This window comes from Chinchilla lanigera, unplaced genomic scaffold, assembly GCF_000276665.1.
Source record: "Chinchilla lanigera isolate Chin_1 unplaced genomic scaffold, ChiLan1.0 scaffold00130, whole genome shotgun sequence".
NCBI lineage: Eukaryota > Metazoa > Chordata > Mammalia > Rodentia > Chinchillidae > Chinchilla > Chinchilla lanigera.
In genome coordinates this window covers 1,269,057-1,287,136 of record NW_004955531.1, presented here as the reverse complement: position 1 = coordinate 1,287,136, position 18,080 = coordinate 1,269,057, and the positions used below count along the sequence as shown (strand labels likewise).

At 35.6% G+C, this 18,080-nt stretch overlaps 1 protein-coding gene across 1 annotated transcript in view; it reads left to right on the top strand.

The window, feature by feature from the left end:
• LOC102020373 (interleukin-1 receptor accessory protein-like 1) overlaps positions 1-18,080 on the top strand; it is a 268,193-nt gene that overhangs the window by 69,343 nt on the left and 180,770 nt on the right. The gene's annotated exons all lie outside the window — the stretch shown is intronic.

Here is an 18,080-nt window from a genome sequence, read left to right as displayed (position 1 = left end):
TCTTAGTGATGTCTAGTGGGCCCTCTCATGTTGTGGGCCAGCACTATCTCTGTTTTTGCGTCCTGGCCTCCGGGATTGGGTGCGGCCTACCTGGCTCTGTGTGCGCTTTTCGGCTGGGAATCGCGGTGGTATGAGTCCGGCCCACACTCGGACCCAGGAGTCCTGCCGCTCCCGGAGAACTGGCTGCCTGGGCGCAAGGCGCGGGGGGCTGGGGGAGCCTGCTCGGCCGGCTCCCGCCATGAGGGATCTTTGTAGCTACACTTATATGAACAATCATTTTAAAAATTTTTAATTTAAAAGTGATGTATAAATCCAACTAGCATTGGCAGTCCAGTAGATTCTCTAGAGGAGCACACGCTATCCATATGCACTTCATTTTAACCCACAACTGGTAGGTTTATATCAATAACTTTTTCCACCTAGCTGTTATAAAACTAAAGCAGAGATCTAAGGTCTGGCTTCTGATTCTCACAAGTGAGACATTTTTAACTAGAAATGACTTTCTCTGCCCTTTGTTGGGACAGTTTGCAACCTTTGATTCAAGAAGAAAGCTCTATGTCTTTTTGTTGACCTAATACAACTTTTTAATTAGCATAACATTGTACTATTTCAGCCATCTTACAGAACTGGCTTCATTCTTCTGGAATCATTTTACTTTTCTTAGGGTGACTGATAGATAAACTATTTAATGTACTTATGTACTGGTCCTCATGTATGATTATGCAACCAGTAGGAAAACTAGTCTCTACAAAAGCTATGTAAATTTTTTCTTGGAGGAAGAAGAAAAGCATTTGCTGAGAAGATGAAATGGTAGCCCTGATAATTCTACTTGATATGTCTTAAACAAATTATAATACAAACTCTTCAACATGAAGTTTTAATGATTAGCAGAAATTAAACATGAATATAGGTAAATAAGTACTGAATTTCTTTTTAAGTACTTAACCTGTAAACTTACGAGAATCATATTAGTTGGCAGAATCAGTGGACAAACTATGACACAAATGAATTCAAGGTCAGTTGGATTTTACATGAGGCTAAAGGAAAACTGAGCTATGACTATAGCTGGTACTCATAAATCCAGTCTGGTGACTCTTTTGTGCTGAAAGGTAGATGATGACTAAAATACTGATTACTCAAAAGTCTCTTCAATGTAAAAATGTATGTCTTATGAAAGTTAGGTTTGGTGTAACCGTTTTCTATAAAACAGACCACAACAAAATATTCAGAATCATGCTATGAACCAATGAAACACAGGTTTATTCAGCATTGCAATCAGAAGTCATCTAAATAAAAACAGACATTTTTAAACTTTGTTTATTAATGATAGTAAACATTTAGTTATTACGCTTCACTTAGGAAAGTTCAGTCTAGGTTAATAAAATATGAAGGTAACCTGCATATTCCCTCTCTTCCCTTGGATTTGATGAGAAAAGTGGTTGTGTAATGGAGAAAATTTAGATGTCTTTGAGAATCTCAGATTACATTCCAGCTCTTGTTTGTTCTTTCTTAGGTGTGTGACCTTAAGCAAATCAACTAATCTCTCTTAATCTTTTTCCTCATCTGAAAGTGTAGAAAATGGTATGTTATAAAAGATCATTATATAAATATATGTATATATGTTGTGTATAAATAACTCATATGTAATATAACATTTACAGAAATATGACATAATACTATTCTTACATGACTTGCATATTAGATATTGATAGAATATACTTATGTTGTAATAAATACATGTATATTAGCTTAAATTTATATATGGGTGTGTGTACATGCTTTGTGATGTATGTGAAGTCAGAGAAAAGTACTCCAAATATTGTGTACTGAGAACTTTACAACTAAAAACTTCTTAATATTCTTAGACTATGGGCAAATTCAATGCTGTTGTCTTCTAATGCAATTTATATTTTAAAAAGTGATGGATGAGGTAATCTCTATTTTTCTTTTAAACATTGTTTACAAAATCTGGCTTTTGAATTGTCATATTAGGTAAGTGTTAATTTTCCACGGAAAGAGATTGCCAAGAAGCACACACATGCAAATAGTGCACCAAGGAGGGTAGAGCTCATGCTTAAATTCTTTTTCTGGAAGGTAATAGAGCTTTTTCTCATTACTACAAATGCATGAATGAATGAACAACATCACAAGCACAGACGTTCTGTACATTCCTTCATCAAAAAGACCCACTGTTGCCTCAGTACATTTTTTAAATTCAGCATCATTGATTTTTGCAACAATTGAGTTTGTTTGCAATAAGCTGAACCAGAACATAACCTTCCACTAATTAGAAAAAATGTATGAGGAGTAGCTTAAGGAAGCAATAGCATACCTTGTATGTTTTTTAGTGCAAACTCAAGGTGATGTTTTGTTTGATTGCTATTGTTTCTTTTCCCCTTGTGATGGGGTTAAGTCCAATGCAAAAAATGTCAGAAAGTCTTTTAAATAATTTGTGCCTATTCTGGATAGAAAATGACCCAAGGTCAGCTCTGAATGGGTGCAAAACTAGAAGGCATCTTAACATACCCATCTCTGCCATTAATCACTGTGTATATTTCTAAGCCTTTGTCATTATTTACAATTATTTTTATACTCTAGTACATGTTGAAAGTGAACACCTTAATTATCTTTTCTGTTTTAGCAAAAGAATCAAAAATATCTACTTGACTAACATTCATATATTGCTATTATCATTACAAAACCATGTTGAACTGAGAAACTGTAAAAGAAGTACATATGTGATTCATTGTTTTGTTTTTCACCATTTCTAGTCAGAGTGATTGAATTGGCCCATGCAGATTTCTTTAGCTCAGCAAAGCTCAATCATGTAAGCAATTTCAATTATATTATAAATGTTAGCTGCTCTACTTCAGCATATTCACAGTGATTAAAAATCACTCATTTTTCTTACATTTTGAAATTGGACAGTAGTCCCTGAATAAAATAGCTTATAGTAAAAATAAACTAAAAATGATCACAACCATGGTTATGGAGGTGCAAACAAGTGTAACAGAATAAAGGTAATATGTACTCTGGAATTATGGACTACGGATCAAGATGTCTGTTGAGATACAAATCAGGTGTTTGGAAAACCTCTAGGAGTAAAATGAAGCCAGAAATAATCATATCAGTATTACCATGACATGCTATTCTGGTTCTTATGTCAAAATCAAAATGAGAGAATCATGACTACAGTGTTCACATGAAGGAGACTAGATAACATAGAATTCATTTCCTTTTGAAGACCTTACTAGCATAGGGCAAGTATTTGGAGGTGCGCTCTTAGCTGAACAAAACTTCTAGGGATAAATACGTTGCCATCATTAAGCAACCCAGATGCTAACAGCTAAGAATAAATGAATTCCTCTGTTATGGTTTGGATCTAAAATTTCTCCCAAAGACAATTGATAGGCTTTACGGAAGTGATTAGATCGTGAGAGAACAAAACACATGATTATAGTTCATAGCGGAATGGGCTATATTAGGAGGTGGAAGTGAATAGCCAAGTTGAAAAGAGTGACTTATGAGGTGTAACTTAGGAGACTCTTTTCCACAGCCCCTTCCTCTGTGGATTTCTGTCTTTCTGGTTCCCCATTGCCATGAGGTGAGCAGCTCTGCTCCAACATGCCATTCTTCTGTGATGTTCTTCCTTACCTTAGGCCACAAACAATAGTTAGCTGACCATGGACTAAAAACCCCAAGTCCATAAACCAAAATAAACCCTTCTTCCTTTAAGCTGTTATTCTCAGATATTGTGTCATAGTGATGAAAACCTGACTAACATATCTTCCAAGTTCAATTTCCTCATAGTAATCTTATTTTCTGAAGATTTCTGTCATAGACTGAATTCTGTATGTGACATCTGAAGGTATGCACAATATAGTTAGACAACAGTGGCACTTTGAGAATGAGTTTCAAGAAGAAAAATGAGCCTTCTCTTTTGCGGAGGACTACTGAGGTGATTCTCCTTGAAAGAGGAGCAGTTGTCCACATTTTGGCTGAGCCTGATCCTATTTCCATGTATTGACATGTACAAAGCTGGCTACAACACTTCCTTTATCCCTTCAATTGGCTTTAAGCAATGCATGTGGGTCTATCCGAGGTCGTGATGGCAGTCTTTGCAGATGGCAGGCATGTTTCTCTGGACCACGTTGTTCCCAGGAGTAGAGCTGGGATGAGGCACGATGTGTGAGCCAATGCTCCACTCTGTCGGCTGTGATTGAGCCTCGAGATAGAGGCTATGACTTCCTTGGGCTGAAAAGATTACATATCAGAGCTGAAGCACCAACCCCAAAACACTACATACTATCAGTTGTGTCATGCAGGTTACTCTTTCTGCACATCCTTCTCTCCGCATTTGCAGTGGTGATTTCAGGCCTCCTGCCTAACCCAGCTCATGGCGCTCACTTGCTTCCTGCAATTCTCATAGTCACTCATCCTCAAGCCACTCCGTAAAGAACTTGGAAATTTGATAATAAATATAATTTAATGAATAATTTTCTGTGGTGAATCATCATTTCCTTCCAATAAAAGTAAATTTTCTCTTTGTCCATGGAGAAAATTTCTGTAAAAAAATCCAAAGGTTGTAAGGAAAAGAAAGAAATGTATTGGCAAGGAAGTTTCCTAAGTTCTTCTGCATTTCAGCACGTGTAGAAGGAACAGGAAGAGAATATTAAGCAAACTCTGCAGCTACACTAGTCTACGTGTGGCCCTCTGAGCAACAGAAAGGATACTTATTCTTTGAGATCCTTCAGGAGATATTGTAACACTTACTCTGAACTTTATATTGAAGTCTGAGCCATGTCAAAGTATAATTCAGCTGCCAATAGAATGTATAGGATTTAATTTCTATAATCATTTTGAACATGTAGTATGAGACTGAAGCAATTAGCTACATTGTATTGTCAGAGGAAAGCATTTTGTTCTCAATATTCTGAAATTATTTGAATAATGATTGTTATCAATATATGATTTTTCCATTAATTATATAAACTCTATTTGAAGTGAGACATTACAGAAATAAATAATTTTTATGTTAAAGATTCAATACTTTAAAAATGTAAAATGCTTACTGAAGCCTCCAAATCATTTATACTGTTTGCAATCTTTTGTTTTGGAACTGTCTGTGGTAAAAGAAAATAAACAAAGCAAACACAATCCCATTACAACCAAACAAAAACAACCTTTCACTTGCAAGGACCCACTTGGCTTCAAATTTTATGTAGCTGTCAATCAAGCAGAGTTTATTTGTTAAAAAGCATCCAATGAAATACTTAGAAATTTTTGTGGAAAAGAGAAAACACTATTTACTAATAATAAGTTTGAAATTTTCATATGGTGGCTTAAACCCTACATTATACCTATCTCGTGAAAGTTCATCATGTATAGTGAGTGCTCCATCTTAACTCTCTAATAACTTGTATGGATGTATGTGTAATCTTCCTGTCTCCAAAGGTAGTAGGCATCTTTCCTGACCCTTACTTCCTCATACACTGTAGCATGGACATTTCTCCTGACTTAGGCATTTCAATTTCTGCTCTATGCTGGTGGCACTGTTTAGCTTTTGAGTAATTGCATCCCTTCCTGAGCACTTAGAATCTTTTCAGAGGAAACAATCACTCCCTTTTTCCCATTGGCACCTCATGTCTCCATCATCACTCAAAAGCCTCTTTCATATGTCATTTCTCTTCAAAATCATTATTTAATTCTTCTCACACATCTATTTTAAGGATATCTGAATAGTATAAGAATATGACACAAAGCAGATGGTCAACTGATTAGAGATAACATGTTTCATGTTTTCATCTTTTTTTTTCTTTTCTACTTTAACTTTCTGAGAAAGCAAGTCTATGGCTTTGTATCCATAGCTACATTTCACTTTGCATAGCAATGACCAAAGTTTACAAGACAAGTAATTGTAAATCAGTAGTAATAAATAATGGGTTGCATCTGAAAAGACATTTAATGTTTAGTGTTAAATTATAATCTGGATTGGTGTGGTGTACTTTTGAGAAAAAGTACTCTCACCATTTTTTTAATTCATTGCAAATAGTTGTCAGATAAAGATACTATGTTGTCAGAAACTGTTCACAGTGGTATACATTAGGCACAAACCTTTCTAAAATTTTCAGTGTTCAGTGGACATAGTCCTTAAATAAACTATTGTATTAGGCAGCTTTCTTTCAGCTGGGACAAAATCCTTCACATACAATTCAACGGAGCAAAGGTTTATTTTGGTTCATGATCTCAAATGTTTCAGTTCATGGTCACTTAGCTTCATTACTTCGGGACTTTTACTGAGGTATAGTATCAAGCCAATGAGTATGTAATGAAGCAGAGCTCCGTGTCTCATGCTAGTCAAGAAGGAGGGAGAGTGAGGTCATATTGGTGAGTTTCCTCAATCTGCTTTGTTCCTTTTGGACTTCCATCCTATTTGGTGATGCCACCACATTCAGCATAGATCTCTCCCCTCCATTTGCTGTCTGACATGCCAATCATCCCTGTATACACCCTCAAAGACACACCCAGAAGTGTGCTTTACTAAGTTCCTAAGTGTTTCTCCATTCAATAAAGAATTATGCACTCATCAAAAGAAGTGAATTCTTAATCTTTGCAGAAAAACATTGGTGAATAAATTTGCTCCACAGTATGGAAAACACTCCACCTCTAAAAGAAAAACTACCATAATATAAGGATGAAAATATACTTTAAGAGGACATAAAAAGAATGCTGATTTAATAAGTGATTTTATTTTTTGGCCATGGAAGTTCAAATACATGGAAAATAGAACTTAAATATGTGTATGTAAACTGTGCCCATAGATCTAAAATATTTTTATTTTTCTCATAAATATTACTAAGATTAGCTATGAAAATTTTGCAGTGTTGAAGTTTTCTAAATATAATCTTAAATGAAAAAAGCCATTAAACCCACTTTTGATAAGTAAGATTCTATTCACAGGGCCCATTCACTTGGGAGTATTTGAATGAAAGTAGAGGGCACGCATGCTCTTTTGAATCTGAAATCAATATTTCCCTGACTTCTTTGGCCTTATGGTCATTTCACATCTTATGGTTTATTTTACATCTCCAGGTAGTTTATGTTAATTATGATTTTTCCTTCAGTTGATTTACAAATAATGCTAAGGAGAGTTCGTGCAATTAACCCGCCTAAAATTGAGTCATTCATTCTTTTACCTATTTCAAGCAACTGAAAACCGAAAGAGTTAGCTTTAGTCAAATGTCTCAAACCAGTGAGTTAAGGCACACATATGAAAACATTCACTTCTACCAGCATATCTCCTGTTAGCATCATTGATCAAGTGAGTACAATGTTGAGATTCATAAAAGTAGACTCTGTGAAGAGAAGACTGTCTTGTCTAAATTTATATATATCTGAAATAGTTGAGTAAGTTGAACAGTTAACTGAAAATTAAATAATTCTAGATAAATTGACCTAAGCTGCCTAAAGCATTCTGGGCAATTAAAATAACAGGTAAGTAAAGCTATGGGGCTTGTATAATTTCTTTTAATTATCAGTCAAAAGCAGAATAATTTCCACACTGTTAATACCTCACTAAAGTAAGAGTTTCTCAGAAGCACCTCCCTCATTGTTTGTTATCACTCCTAACAAAAATATGCTTGAGCACATGTCATCTGAAAATAATTGGCGTATCCCACAGAGATGCGGGAAACTAGTGTAGACATATACTCACCCAACACTTAATTACCTAAATCTATTGCCATGACTTGTCTTTCTATCCAAATAACCAGTTTGGGATATGATTTACTAAAATCAACTTTTGTAATATTATTTCAACGAAGGGCTGCCTTTTTGTATGACAGGCTATAATATTTAGCCACTGAAAGACCTACCGTATTTCTCTCCTACTGAGAACTATTTGTTATCTAATGTCACGTATAGACTACATGCAAATCAGATTATTATTTAGAGCTCTGTGTGGTGCAATACTGATTAAAAACTTGTCAAGCTATCTGAAGAATAAGGCCATTTCCCAGCATGGAATGATGTTATTTATTCTGAGCCCAATGACTGGTACCAGAACCAATGTTTAATAATAATGTCTGTGACACAGGGTGGTGGTAGAGAATCATTTGGAATGATCTCTCTTATCACAATCATAAGGCATGAAAATTTCTGACAATGCAACTGAATTTCTGAAATACTCATGCAATTTTAAGGAAATATGTCCGAAGGCAGTGAAACTCTCACTGAATTCACTGAAGTCAGCAGACACGGATTCTCGAGATCATTTAGTACTATTGACCACCATCCTCTTGTAATGTTATAACTTCTTCTCACTCCTTTGATTCTACAACTTTTTCTCTATTCCTTCCATCCCTTTGGGTTTTTTTGTTTGTTTGTTTGTTTGTTTGTTTGTTTGTTTGTTTTTGGTATTCTGTTCCTCCTTTAAATGTTTAACCATATGATTTGTCTTGAGTTTTCTTTTCATTTTACTTGCTGTCCTGGAAGATAAAACATTTTCACATGTGTTTATTATTCCCCATATATTCTCCAGGCAAGATCTTTGCCTTGACCTTCAGGCCCAAATGTCAGCAAGCCGTAAGACATCTCTCACTAATAACTCAGAGTAAACATGGATAAATGAACTCATTATCTTCATGTAAACTGGATTGTCCTTACGTATGGATCTAAGATGCACACAGTCATGTGGCATACTTCCCAGGAATCCTCCTTCCTTACAGTCACATCGATTAAAACTGGATGAGTCCACCTTTTAAATATTGCTCAAATACACTGTGTGTTTTCTTCTCCTACTGCTGCAGTTTATGTCCTTATCATCTGTGCACTATCACCAGGCTAAAGAACTCCCTGCCTGCAATTTTCCTGTCTCTGATCTAGTTTCCTGGGTACGTGTTTTGAAACACAGACCAGCGTAAGTTATTACCAGCCTTTAGCAATACAATGATACCTAACATTCCAAACATATTCTCATGGCAGAAGTAGCCTTCATGGTCATATCTGAAGCCATGTTTTTAGACTCTATCTTCAGCATTGTCTCCTTTGTGCTTTAAGTTGTACCTATACTATATTACCAAGGCATAGCAAAATGCTTCATACTCATGTGTGGGCAAGAATTTTACATAGTTCTACTTATAGAATATACTCTGCTAGCTATCTAATGTTATGTGACCAATCACCCCAATCTTCATTGCTTAAAATAATGCACATTTATTGCCTCATAATTCCTGGAAATTAGGAATCCAAGTATGGCCTACCCAGGGCCTCTGATTCACAGCATCTCACACGCTGCAGTCAAGCTGTTAGTCAGGATGAAGCTCTCATCAGCTGGGGATGGATCTACTTTCAGTGCTTGGTAGCAGAATTTAATTTCTTGAGGCCTCAATTCCTAACTGGCTATTGGCCAGAGATTCCCCTAATTCCTTACTACATGGGCCTTCTTGTAGGCAGCTTCCAGACAAATATGACAGCTGTTTCATCAAGCAATGGAGATAAACTTTTAGAAAAATGAAATTCATTCTCTTATGTAGCCTAATTTGCAAGTGATATCTCATCACATTTGCTGTGTCCTACTGGGTAGAGGCAAACAACCAGATCTAGCACATACTGAAAAGGATGCAGGGATCCTTTTTGGTCCACAGGGATGGAAATATGAGGATATGATCGTTGGGGGTGATTTCAGAAGTTGCCTATCACACTCTTCCCACATTGTCCCACTTTCAGCAACTTGCTAACCCTAGCTCACATTATTGAAGATCCATTTCAGTGATTAAGACTTCAGTCTCACAAAGAAAATTTCCCTGACCAACCTCACTGAAGTTGATTATTCCTTCTGTGTACTCCCAACACATCACGCACTTTATTTTTCATTTATTGTTTACACAGCTTTCCCTGTCTCCAATATTTTACCAATAGAATTTGTATCTTATTTTTCTAATACATAGTTAGACAGTCAATTGAATGACAGTGCTCATTAAATGATAATAATAAATCTTTAAGAATAAATGAAACCACAAGAATTACCAACTTTGAAACTCTCTGGAGATATGGTATCCCCTGTGGAAACTTGACACAAATGTTCTGCCTAACATCTGAGTATGACATTCATAGTACATTATATGTGGAAATCTTCTGTGAGAGGCATCGCAAAGTGACAGATTTGTCTATGTTTGTCATACTTAAATTGTTTCAATGAAGGAACAGCCATGAAATCAAATGCTCTGTGGCTAAGATAGTGTAATAGTAAAGATCTTAGGCTTTGGCATAAGACTGTGAGATAGAATGACAACTGTCACTTGTCAGCAGTGTGGCTTTGCCCATGATACTTAACCTCTGTGTTTCTTGCCTTACCAATCTGTGGAATGGGAATAATATTTGGACCTATATTAGAAACCTTTTTTAAAAGTGAACTGAAGTAATTCATGGAAATCTTTTGAAAGAGAATTGTATTTTCAATAAATGTCAGTCTTTACTATTTCCTTCACCTGTACTAAAATAAAAAGATAATCGTTATATGCAATAAGTGGAAAAACAACCTGAAGCGATATGTGCAAAATTAGACTTTTTTATTTTTTATCTGTGTATACATATTTAGTTCATCTATATGTATACATATAAGGTGAATTTTGAAGTATATGCAGATTTTAAGAATGATTTTTTTCCAGAGATTGGGGATGAGGTGTTTGTGTTCTTTGGATATTTTGAAGATACTTGTACAGTTTGAATGATTCTAGATGAGCATATACCATTTTTATTACCTCTTATGACTTAAATTAGTTGCTCCAAATATATGTTTAAAGCCTAGTACCCGTTACCTCAGGATGTGACCTTATTTGGAAATAAGGCCATTACATATGTAATTTAAGATGAAGGTCGGGCCCTTGATCTGATAAGACTAATATCCTTATACAAAGAGAAGAGGCACACAGACTCGCACGTGGAGAAAAGGCCATATCATGGCAGAGGCTGAGACTGAAGGAACGCCAGGGACTGCTGTCAAAACAACAGAAGCTAAGAAGCAAGGAAAGATTCCCTTACAGAGGCCAGAGGGATCCTGGCTCTGCTACCACCTGGACTTTTGACTTCTGACTCTGAGTCAAAATATTTGTGTTTTCTTAAGGTATCCAGTTTAGGCTCTTTGTTTCAGCAGCCTTGGAAAATGACCATAAAACTAAAATAAAGTAATTAATAATTGTTTTGAAGTATAAGCAGAAAAGTTAAGTAACAGTTGAAAAGCTTATGAAATTATAATCTCAATACATTATAGCATATGTGTTGTTTAAATCTTGATTCTTCAACCATGACAATAGATATATTTCTATTGGAAATCACAACCAAATCTTTGACAAGAAGTTCCTGTACTAGTGGAATGTTCTAAGACAACTAGAGCTATTTTTTTCCACTTTGTTCATTTCTGAGGTTTCTTCTACCCAAATTCCAATCACAAAAGCCATATCAAGAATCCAGATCATCTAAGAGTCAAACATTTGATTAGCTGCTGTGACAGCATAATCTTAAAGAGAAAGATGAAGCAGTTTGCCCACAGAATGTGACTCGTGATGTATATTTTAAATAACTAATTAGAAACAAAATAAAAGGCAATTCTTTTCTAGCCAGTTTTTCAACTGTTTAAGACAATATAATAATAAAATTGACAGAGACTGCTTTTACAACTACACCATTTACTAAAATAGAATCAATTAGACATTTCTACAAAGGTAAATATTAGTAATTGTTGAACACTGAAACATGTCAAATGTACACATTATTCAACACTAACATTTGTAGGTATCCTTAGAACTTCTGAAAGAAGTTTCTTTAATGATGAAACTTTCCTCTTTTGGTTTTCTTCATTTAACGCCTTACAGGAAGAAGAAGAAACCTGTCAGCAATGAAGAACTTTTTTCTTTGATTAAAATAAATAACAAGAAAGATGCAGGAAGATGATTAAAATTTAATCACTTTGATTAGTAATACAAATAGAGTTAGGTGTGGAAGAAGTAAACGCAAATGGTGGATCATTTATCATTATTTTTTATCTTGCCCATATCTTTCACAAGCATTTAGATATTCATCAAAGGATATTTCCTCCAAGGATAAAAGAAATTCTGAAGATTTAAATTTAACATGATCTCTTACTGTTTCGTTCTTTCTTCTGATGGGGTTGCTTGTGTTCATGAGAAGAATTTGTTCAAATAAAATATTATTAGGAATATCTGAGAATTATATTGCAAGATATGAAAAGATTAGAAGAGGGAAAGAAAACTGAGAGGAGAGAAAGCGGAGGGCATAGGAGGAGGGAGGAAAGAAGGAAATAAAATACATATTTTGTCTCTGTTGTTCATGTGTTGAAGTGTCAAGTATTTGCCATTATTGGTATAGAAAGAGAGGGAAAAAAACAACTTCCCCATTTGCCAAATTGTTCTGAAGTAGTTACTGTTACTTACTGAGGGAGCAAACCACCAATGTATTCCTTCCGTGCTAGTGGAAAGGTTAAACAGCCTGAGAATTACCTGCACCGTGGAAATGTTTTCTGAGGTTAATAGGAACAAAGTGTCCATCTTTGAGTTATTTTAACAACTAAACCCTAGAGACCAGAGATAAACTAAAGGACAGTAAGGAAATATAATTGCATTGGACACTAATGTCATGAAGAGTTAATTAGGCTTCAGTGAGTCGAAACTTATTTTGAGGATGTGGCATTTCAGAAAACCACCTAGATTGATTCACATAACCCTCAGACACTTGAGGTGTAATTGTTGTCATTATAGTTTTAACTGGTGGTGTAATTTAATGGTTATACATGTGGTTTGTTGCATTTCTATGCTTTGGAGAATTTCAATATTTGAAATATAGCCTGAGAAAATAATTATGCCATTTCATAGATTGGACATTTCCCTTTGTATTAATGATAAGGCTGCCTTTTCAAAATAATTGTGTTGATGAAAGCATATGCTGGGATGACTTACACAGCTGCCTTTTTTAGCACTGTATTTCTTTCTCTCAGAGATCATTGGTATTATGTAATGAGACAAAATTTCCACCATACTTATTGAGTTTGTAATACATAGTAATACAACACAGCCAGGCGTGGTGGTGCACACCTGTAATCCCAGCACTCGGGAGGCTGAGACAGGAGGACAGTTGTGAATTTGAGGGTCGTCTGAGCTATAAAATGAGCTCACGGCCAGCCTGAACTGCATAGACAGACCCTGTCTGAAAAGGACAAAAAAAAAAAGTAATATAACACAAAATCCTGAAAGGATGAAAGAGAAATCACCTACAGTAGCTACTATGTGTAAAACAGTATAGTTACCGCAAATTATGTCAGAAATAATATTTTATTGATGGGAGGTGTTGATTTTGCTGATTGCAAATGCTAGGCACCATATTATGCACACTGTTTGAAATATATGTAGTACAATGAACAGAAAATCTTACTTCCCTAAAATATGAAAGGAACGAAGAATCGTTTTTTGATCATCATATTTGAATATTTTCAGCAAGGGTTATTTTGCACCAAGCAGTACAATAATTGATAGATAATTACAAAAGAGGCTATGCCAGAATTACTGCTAGGCCCTTTATATTGAGCACAGTGGTCTTTATATAGTGTTTGCTAGGAGATCTATCATTTCCCTTGGCTTAACGGACTGTTCTTTTACTGTTACAGCTTCAGTGCGTCTGTTTCTAGACTTTCAGTTAGCAGCACTTGCTAAATCTTGGAAATGGAGCAAAGCATGCATTTCTAAGAGGATTTACTTGGCTGTATTTATTCTTGATACACTTAGTGAGTTCAGCTTTTGACCCTGGCCAATTTTCGGAAATTAGCTAGGAAGGACAGTCACAATAAAGTAGCCACTCTTAACTAGGCCGCATAATTGTTTTGGAGTGCCAAGCATCCAGGCCTACCCTCAGTTCTTCTGTATAATTGTTCCAAATCTGGTGCTCAGATATTATTTCTAATTCTTTCCAGGTGATTCTTATATGTGAACAGGGCTGAAAACTGCTGCTTTCGTAGTTATTAGATTCTTGTCAGAGTGAAGTCTGTCTATCATTGGTAGATTCTGTCAATTTCCTTGTGATATTGTATGATGATTTTGCAAGAGGCTACGATTGGGAGAAATTACATAAATGAAAAGTGCATTAGGATTTCTCTGCATTATCTCTTATGGCTGCGTGTGAATATATAATTATTTCAAAATTGAAGAAGTTTAGCAATGTTTTAACAGCCTGTCAGTGAACTCCATTAACCTCACCAGTGATTCTTTATAGTGCAAATTTCTGGGCTCCAGCACAGAGCTAGCAAGTGAGAACACCTGTGAGTGGGTCCTTCAATTGCCATTTCAACAAGTTCTACAAGTGATTCTGCTGATTTAGGCAGAGATTTAGGTACTGACATAGTTAGGTTCTGAGTAATCCTGGGCATCCAGCCAGTCCGAAGTAAGAAGTAGACAAACTGACACTATGAGCTCCAGCTTCATTCAATATTCTGGTTTTTCCCATTCACTTGTCTCAAAAAAGAGGGATTTGTGTGCCTAGATGTTAGGATCACACTACAGTAAACTCATACACAAAAAATAAGATAGGATGAATTCTTCAAGCATGCATTCAGCATTTTATTCAGTGTGTATTATGTGCCAGATACAATTCTAAGCAGTGCATTTAAAAATGAAGGTAAAGGCAGGCAGGGTGGCTCATACCAGTAATCCTGGCATTTGGGGGTGCTGAGGCAAGAGGATCGCCTTGAGTTTGAGGCAAATTGGAGCTACCAAGGAAGATCTTATTTCAGAAAAATGAAGATAAGAATAAATTTGTAAACTAATCACCTCTTGTGACAAAAACTGTAAATGAATTTCTTATTGAAGCCTCAGAACTACCCTGATATACTTTTCTTTATTTATTTCACCTTGTGGAAGAGAACACTGAAATAGAAATACTAAATTGCCCGTGTGTACATTACTTAGGAGCATTATGGATCTTTACTACATAATTTAAAGATTTAGAAGCAAAATTTGGAATCTGAAATTGATGCCCGTCTTTCATAATTAAATATACAGAACATAAAATATACTATTTCAAGGGTACATTTCAATAATATTAAATACATTCACATTGTTGCATAACTATCATCATCCACATCCAGAAATTTTTCATCTTCACCCCCCAAAATCTCTGTACCCTGTGAGCAATACTAAAGAATGCTTTGATTGAACAGTCTATGACATGTCCCCATTAAATAAATCTCTAATCATCCAACTTCATACAAAGGGAAAAGAAAAAAATTTGAGAGAAAAAATCCCTTTGTCAACACTTGTCAAATCACACCTTATACACAGGATCCTGTGTATAAAGCCAACCTGAATCTGGCTGTGTATTCACTGAATTTAAAGAAGTTATTATCAGCACTACTATGTAGTGATCAAAAATTCAATTGTAGAACCAGTGGCAAAGCCAAGGTAGGCACTTACTAGCTGAATAACTAAGAGCAAACCTATTTGTTCAATTACTTCTCATTTGAGAAATAGTTATCTTAATGATGCCAAATGAAAGTTATGCAATGATTAGTGTATAGGAAACACATAGAACATTACCTAGCATCGCTTCTGTCCCCCCTCCCCTGTCTTACCCCCTTTTGGACAAAAATTATTATTTCTCTCACTTTCAGTATTTTGGTATTTCATTTCCTATATATCATATTGCCATGTTTTTCATTGAATTTTGATTTTATACTTCAGTAGCAAATATAGTGTCTAATAGCCAAATTTATTTTGAGTGCAATTATTTTAAAAATTGGTGTAATAAAAAGTAGCATCCCCATGTCTACAGTATTCTAGCAGAAAAAACATTGCTTTCAGGAAGACATGTTTTTACTTTTCTTTTGTTGGATCAGAAAATATACTGTTGATGGCAAATCAATGAGAAAACTAAATATATAATTAATGGAGGAGAAAATTGAAATTGATGAAATATCTTGAGTTTTGAAAAAATGATGCTTCAAAAAATTACTAAGAAGGTAAGAACACATTTAAATGCATAACAGCATGTAATCCAGAAACAAAAGAGAAAACAGCAGACTCCCATGATATTATAAATGCTAACCCTGCCCCATAAAATAAGCAAAAGTCCCTTTCTATTGTCAGTAGATGTCTTCTAGGACAAATAGTTTCATATTTTATGAAAGAAAAAGTTATCAAAACATTTCCATGAAATGTACATCTTTTGAAATATTACTCCTTGAATTCAAGTAAAAGAATTCTTTAGAAGCTAAGCTGTTGAGATGATTAATCTGCACAAAAGGAAAATATTATTCAAGAAGAATATTTGAAGATAAGTTATTGAAAATCAAAGGTGATTTTTGAAAGAAGCCTCAAAGGGCCAAAAGGAGGAAAATCAATGAAGTCATAAGTGATTTAAATTTGGAAATTAACACTGATACTCTAAGCTACTATATTATAATATAGCGATAAAGGCAGCAATATAAGTTTTTTTTTTTCTGACTTTTCCTCCGCTGCAGATATTGAAGCCTGTGTAAAGCTTAGCAAGTGATATCAATTTTGCTTTGATGGTAATTATGTAACAGTCACAAGGGTCTCACTTCCAGATAAAGACGGACAATGAAGGTCAATTTCTGACCTGCCTTTTTGGATATGCAGTGCCAACACAATTTAATTGGGATCAAGTAATTGCTCAGAAGGCTACACTGAGCACATTATCATCCCTCAGTGTCATTCCTGCACACCTAGTTATCCTGACATTGTTTGTCAAAAGCTGTCACAAGGGAGTACGTCTCACTAAGAAAAATAACCTGTATGTCATTGCTCAGAGCTTCAAGACCAAATTCTCAACTGATGAAGAAAAAAAAAAGATTTTTCAGTAAAGCCCATTGCTCTTTCAAATGATTAAACTGAATCATCACGGTAACATGAAAGAATATTTTAATACAATAAATTATTTAGGGGAGTTCAGTGACCTTTATTCTTTTAGCTCTTCGGTCATCCTGTCAAATGTGGTTCTTACACTCTCTTGGCATTGAAGGATGGTATGTTAGTCTCAAATATCATTTGCACTATACTATACATTATGCAAATAAAGCTGTAAACGTTATCTTAATCTCTTTCTCATTGCTGAGACACAATACCGGAAACCCAGAGCTTGAAGAGAGGTTTACTTTGTCTCACAGTTACAGTCCATGGTCATCTGGTTCCTAGGTAGAAAATGGCAGGGCAGAGAGGCATTGTAAGGCTCCTACAGGCTCTCCTAGCTCCCAACCTGCTCACTAGCAGAAGCACTAAGGTCTGTAGGGAACTCAGCCCAGTACTTAAGTTTTCATCAAAAAGCATGGGAAAAGAGATAAGATAGGACAAAGAATTTTGCAGGTTTTGGGAGCATCTGGAGACATCCAAGAATTTACAACAGGTACTTCAAGGACTCTGCCCACTGAAATGCTAGACTGCCAGAAAACTTTGACCACAGATATTTATTAGGATGTTCCCACCTAATGTCCTCTGCCTTCTCTCCATCCCTATAAAGGGACACACTTCTCTCTGATGGCCATATCACGTTCTCTGTCAGTACCCAGGCACAGTAAATTCCAGGTCAGGTTACCTTTACAAAAACCTGGTGGTCTCTGCTGGTTTCCTCCCCTACCCTCCAGGCATAACAGAGGACAAGGTGTTCACATTCTGGTGGCCAGGAAGAAGAGAGAGACCTGAGGATCCAGGAATGGGAAGCCTGGCAGGTCATACCCCAGGGATTTACCCTTTCTGGTTGGATGCTACTTCTAAACAAGTCAGCTACATTATTCCCATAATTCCACCATCTTCTAAAAGCTCTGCCTCTGAGCACACAAGTCCTCTGAGGGACAACCTCGAACCTAACCATAGCAATAACTCTCTGAATGTATTTTTGCTGCAAAATTTCATTTTTTGTGATTTTCTCATTATTAAATGACAGAGAAGCAGAAAATTAGAAATTATTACTAATTATTTTGTACTTTTTATACTTATAACTTTAACTAATGTCCACAAACACATACTAAGAGTGATAAATATAGCAAATCTATGTAATTTATTGTA